Source organism: Vicugna pacos, chromosome 22 (assembly GCF_048564905.1).
Source record: "Vicugna pacos chromosome 22, VicPac4, whole genome shotgun sequence".
Classification (NCBI taxonomy): domain Eukaryota; kingdom Metazoa; phylum Chordata; class Mammalia; order Artiodactyla; family Camelidae; genus Vicugna; species Vicugna pacos.
This window is the reverse complement of record NC_133008.1, coordinates 5,352,068-5,358,323: the sequence shown is the minus strand read 5'-3', so window position 1 is coordinate 5,358,323 and position 6,256 is coordinate 5,352,068. Positions and strand designations below refer to the sequence as shown.

Below are 6,256 nucleotides of genomic sequence, written 5' to 3'. Positions count from 1 at the left end.
GGATGCCAGACTAGTACTTTAGTTTATTTTACAGAATCTGAGAATTTCTTAAAGAATTTTGAGCAAGTGGGTTTGTATTTGGTAGTGACATATAACAATGGTTCCCAAACCTGGCTGTGCATCAAAATCGTAGTTAGCTTTAAAAAATATAGTGATTCTTGGAATCTACCACCTTTCTCATTCAGTAGATTTGGGCTAGGTTCCAGGAATCTTTATTTATAAACCTTATGTGTTTCTGATGCTCTATCATATTTAGGAATTGGGGGAATATAGGACAGATTAGAGTGCAGGAAATAATGCCAGCAGGGAGACAGACAGGAGCTCTGTCTATAGGGTGTTGCGACACTGAAGTGGAATGGTGGCAGAAAAAAAAGAATCAATATGACTATCATTATGAAGGTTTGGTGAGTGCCTGACTCTACAACCCATGAGGCAAATATCACACTATTTTTTAATAATTATTTTTATTGAGTTATAGTCAGTTTACAATGTTGTGTCAATTTCTAGTGTACAACACAATTTTTCAGTCATACATGAATATGCGTATATACATTTTTATATTCTTTTTCACTATGAGCTACTACAAGGTCTTGAATATATTTCCCTGTGCTATATAGTATAAACTTGTTTATCTATTCTATAAGTACCTGTCAGTATCTACAGATCTCGAACTCCCAGCCTGTCCCTTCCTACCCACCTCACCCCTGGCAACCACAAGTTTGTATTCTATGTCTGTGAGTCTGTTTCTGTTTTATATATAATTTCATTTGTCTTCTTCTTCTTCTTTTTTTTAGATTCCACATATGAGTGATATCATATGGTATTTTTCTTTCTCTTTCTGGCTTACTTCATTTAGAATGACATTCTCCAGGGATATCGATGTTGCTGCAAATGGCATTATGTTGTCATTTTCTATAGTTGAATAGTATTCCATTGTATAAATATACCACCACTTCTTTATCCAGTCATCTGTCGATGGACATTTAGGTTGTTTCCATGTCTTGGCTACTGTAAATAGTGCTGCTATGAACATTGGGGTGCAGGTGTCTTTTTAAATAATGGTTCCTTCTGGGTATAAGCCCAGGAGTGGGATTGCTGGGTCATATTTTAAGTCCTTTGAGGAATCTCCATACTGTTTTCCACAGTGGCTGCACCAAACTGCATTCCCACCAGCAGCGTAGGAGGGTTCCCTTTTCTCAACAGCTTCTCCAGCATTTATCATTTGTGGGCTTTTGAATGGTGGCCATTCTGACTGGTGTGAGGTGATAATACTTCATTGTAGTTTTGATTCGCATTTCTCAAATATCAGCCTACTTTATTAACAACTCAATATCCCCAAACTTTGCATAGTGTACCTCATATAGTAAGGGCTCAATAATATTTACTGAATGAATGAATGAAAAAGAGAGAGTCAAAACTAACTCTAGGAGTCTGAGTAGGGTGAATTAACACTGGTGGTACAGACATTTAGGGACTCTGGTTTCAGGAAAAATAATGAGACCAATTTTCCATGGTTGAGTCAGAAAGAATGGTAAGATGTTCAATGCTTTAGGGATTACGGGGGAACTTGTGCCTATATCTCTCTAGGGCATTGTGGCTTGGACAGTACTGGGAAGAAGTAGTCTGGATAATGTTTTCACTGTCTAAAGCCTGTATATAACTGTCTGCAAAATTAGACTCTTTGAGACATTCAATTGGGTCATCAGGTCTTGCTGTGTTCTCTGACTGCAGGTGGGAGGTTCACAACTAGGTGGTTTTCTACGTCTCCCGCTTTGTAGATTTTAATTGGGTCAGCTCCCCCCTACACCTTCAGTCAGCATCTATGAAGGAGTTTGTACTCCAGCCATATTCACCCATTCACCAACTACACCCTAGCTCCTCTCACCTCAGTTCCCCTTTTACATCTGCCACAACCCTCTTCTTCACAGCCTGCAGCCCCAACAACCACAGTCTGTTCCTATAGTTCCTTGGCCCTTCACCTTTGGATTCTGCCTCCCTTTCACAGAGAGACAGGGTTTCTGCTGGCTAGACCGTGAGCATTCTCTCAGAAATGCTTCTGTACTTTGTTCTGCCTTTCTCTGTTCCTGGCCATCCTGGACATCAGCTTCCAGGGTGGGACCCTACTACTTCATTCTCCTTAAAAGGAGGATCAAACGAGCATGTAGCAGAGAGCTCTGAAAAAGAAATGGGACATTTCCATCCTCCTTGTGGGAGGAACAAAGGCCTGAACTAGACCTGTGGTCCATTTCCATTTAGGTTGAGCACATCTGGGTGTACTTATAGATCAAATAGAATGGCGTATTCTTATGGAATCTTGGGAATTGGTAAAAACTTTTTTAATAAATTAAATATAAAGAACTACCTTGGCACCCAGGTACCATGTTGCACTGGAATTAGCTGTGTGACCATAAGCAAATCACTTCACTGTAAATGAGGTAAATTTAGCTAAATGGTAATACCATCCCTTCTAACTCTAACATTCTTTGACCTAATAAATGTACATCCTTTGTTTCTGATCCCTCTATCCTGAGGTGGAGGAGAAATGGGGCAGGGTATTTGGCACCTCCAAGATTAGAGAGAAATATGGGAGTGACACAGTCTAGTTTCCCAGGTCAGTGCTGGAGAGGGAATGCCAGGAGGCCAGTGGTCCAGCCGGGCTGGAATGTCTTACCTGAAAAGAGTCTTCATAGCTACTGGCATCTGAAGATGCCAGGAGAGACCCAGGAGCCTAAGTCTGCAGCTAAGTGAAGGTGAGAGGATTTGGAAACATGACAGCTATGAGTAGTAAAATCAGTATAAAATGAGAAGTGATATGGACAAATTGCAGATATATAGGCTTATAGGTATATAGGCCCTGAATTTCTATCCCCTATTTTTGTAGATAGTCAGTTCCATTTATAAGGGAGCCAGGATGGAACTGGGCATGCTGAGGTCTTATTTATTGAGTACATACTCTATCCTGTGATTTCCACTCCCTGATTCCCATCCATGCCCAGAGAAGTAACTTTCTGCTGTTGTCAACTTTCCCAGGGTCAGACTGATGCACCTGGGGATCCTCTCCCACTATCTCAACCAAATGCTTTTCAATGAAGGAGCTATATTTCCAGTCATCAAAGGGAATAATGAGTAACGCTATTTTAGAAAGGGGAGAGGGTAATGTTTGCTTTGCGGAACCAAGGAGCTAGGGCTTACTTTGTCAGAAATGCAAACTTCTGAGTCTTTGGAGAGGTGAGGGTGTCATATGTATATAGGATGTCACATTGCATTCTGCTTCTTCTATTCTCTGTGAAGGGTGCTGCCACTTAGGAAGATAAGTCTTTATTCTGAGGATTGCATGCCTATTTCAAACTATTTTTTCCTCACTTGTCTCTGATTTCTCAGTCTTTTACTTTTTAAAAGCAACTTTAAAAAACACTTTTGAATAATCAGGATGTTGCCAATGTTTCGCTCTTATAAACATTACCATAGTAAACATCTTTATACATACATCTTTGTATATTTGCCCAATGATTTCCTGAGGATAAATTCCTGTAAGTGAAATTGCCAAACCAAAAGAAATTGATGTTTTGAAGGAATTTAATAAAATTTGCTGAATTATCCTCCAGAAATGTAACAATATACATACTATCAACCGATTATGACAGTACCATTTCTCCATATGCAACAAACTTTTTCAAATCATTGCTAATCTGAAAGGTTAAAAATGTCCCCTTTGTGAATTAATTTCATTTTCAGCTACCAAAGATTTTTTTGCTATGTATGTTTATTTGCCATTTCAATTTCTTCCTTTCGTGAGTTTTCTTTTCATACTCTCTATTTTCCTTTTACAATATTTACCTTTATCTTATTTTCTAGTAAAAGCTCTTCATCTATTAAGACTATTAAACCTTTATCCACCTTTGCAAGTATTTTTCCAGTTTGTCCTTTGTCTTTTTCAATTTTTTAATTTTTCCCCTGGTCTTTGATTAGTAACATTCTCTTTTGTTCCATCCAGATGATCAAATCAGGCTTGGAAAAAACACAACCCAGAGAATCAAGGGTCTCATAATAGGTCTTCTTTTCATGCTGATACATTTCCCTCTGTCATCGCTCCAAGATCTCCACTCTTGCTCTAAAAAATATAGGATCACATTATCAAATGCCATGGTCACAAGAGCAGGCTAGGCTGTAGCTCTTCATGGGCCTGCCCAACCCCAACCAGCAATGCCTATTCTCCTGGCAGCTCCTGGGCACCTTCCCTACCATGCAACCTCCTACTCTGTCAGACCCCTGTCCTTTGTCTTTATCATAGTTTGTGGCATTCACTTCACTTTGTCTTTCTTGATCATGTAACATTTTATTATTTTTGTTTAAACAAATCTGTCTGATACTTGCCTTTAGAAGGCAAAAATCCTGAAAGAAGCCAGAGGAAAAAAAACCACCTTAATTATAGAGGAACATAAATAAGAATTATATCAGACTTCTCCTTGGAAATGATGTAATCAAAAGGAGAATAGAGTGAAATATTTAAAGTGCTGAATGAAAAAAACCACCGAACTAGAATGCGGTATTCAGTGAAATTATCCTTCAAAAGTGAAAGAGAAATAAAGACTTTTTCAGACAAACAAAATGAGGGTATTTGTCACCAGTAGTCCTTCCCTTGCAAGAAATGTTAAAAGAATCTCTTCAGAGAGAAGAATATATAGGCCATAAATATAAAACTATAGAACATATAGATCAAAACTCAGATCTATATTTTACTAAAGAAGATTATTAGAGAATAAACTACTAAGGTAAAATAAAATCTTATATTTGTGTTATTCTTAATTGATCTAATAGATAACTGCTTGTTAAAAAATAACAATAGCAATAATGTATTGGCTGATTATAGCTTATGAATCAGTGAGATTAGTAGCAATATTAGAAGGGACTAGAGGGAAAAATTGAAAATATTCTGTTATAAGGTACTTGTCCTACCTATGAAGCAGTAAAATAAACAGACTTAAAATAGACTTTCCAAGTTAGTTGTAAATGTATACTGCAAACCCTAGGGCAAAACATTTTTAAAAATTTTAAAGAGGTGTAATTACTGTGTTAAGAGAAAATTGAATAATATAAAATGCTCAATTAAAAACAGAAGGCAAGATGTGAGGAAGCAGGGACGTGTGGGGTCACTTCCTGTGTGCAGAGTTGCTTCCTGCACTCCCACCCTTGCTCTCTGTTCGGCTGCCTGATGGCTGCCCTCATGGGTCTCATACACACTCCTGGGAAAGGCCTGTCCCAGTTGCCTCTGCCCTACCACCACAGCATCCCCACCTGGCTGAAGCTGACTTCTGATGACATGAAGGGGCAGGTATACAGACTGGCCAAGAAGAGCCTGGCTCATTGTGGTCCCTAGAGACTCACATGGCGTTGCATGAGTTTGTTTTGTAACAGGCAATAAAATCTTGAGAATTCTTAAGTCCAAAGGACTTCCTCTTGATCCTCCTAAAGATCTTTATCATTTAATTAAGAAAGCTGTTGCAGTTTAAAAGCATCTTCAGTGGAACAGAAAGGATAAAGATGCTAAGTTCCATCTGATCCTGATTGAGAGTTGCATTCACTGGTTGTCTCAATACTATAAGACCAAATCCGTCCTCCCTTCTCCGTCCCAGCTAGGACTACTAGTCATCCACAGCATCTGCCCTCGTTGCACAAATTTGTCTATGTACTCAAACAATAAAATTATTGTTTAACTAGGAAAAGAAAACAGAAGGCAGAAAAAGAGGCCAAGATAAGAAAAAAGGAATGAATACAATGACTAGAAGACAGTTGCAAATATGGAGGATATTAATCCAATTATTCCAGTAATCATTTTAAATGTGAATGGTCTAAACATACCAATTAAAAGACAGAGACTGACAGGGTGGATTAAAACTCACATGTTGTCTATCTATAAGAAGCCCACTTTAAAGACACAAACAGATTAAAAGTAAAAGGATAGAGAAAGATATACCATAGTAACATTAATCTAAAGTAGTTGTATTAAATTTCAGACAAAGCTGTCTTCAGAACAAGGAAAATTATCATGGTAGTACCAATTAATTATTATTCTACTACCATGATAATATCTTTCTCTATCCTTTTACTTTTAATCTGTATGTGTCTTTAAATAATATTAATTATAATATTATTGACATAATATCAATAATATCAAGGAAAATTATTAATGGTAAAGGGGTCAATTCTCCAAGAAAACACAACAATTCTGACTGTGTTTGTTCCTAACAACAGAGCA

The 6,256-nt window shown here is 37.8% G+C and overlaps 1 pseudogene; it reads left to right on the top strand.

The window, feature by feature from the left end:
* The first annotated feature begins 5,224 nt into the window (after nucleotides 1-5,224).
* LOC140688536 (small ribosomal subunit protein uS15-like) lies at nucleotides 5,225-5,718 on the top strand (annotated as a pseudogene).
* The last annotated feature ends 538 nt before the right edge of the window (nucleotides 5,719-6,256 follow it).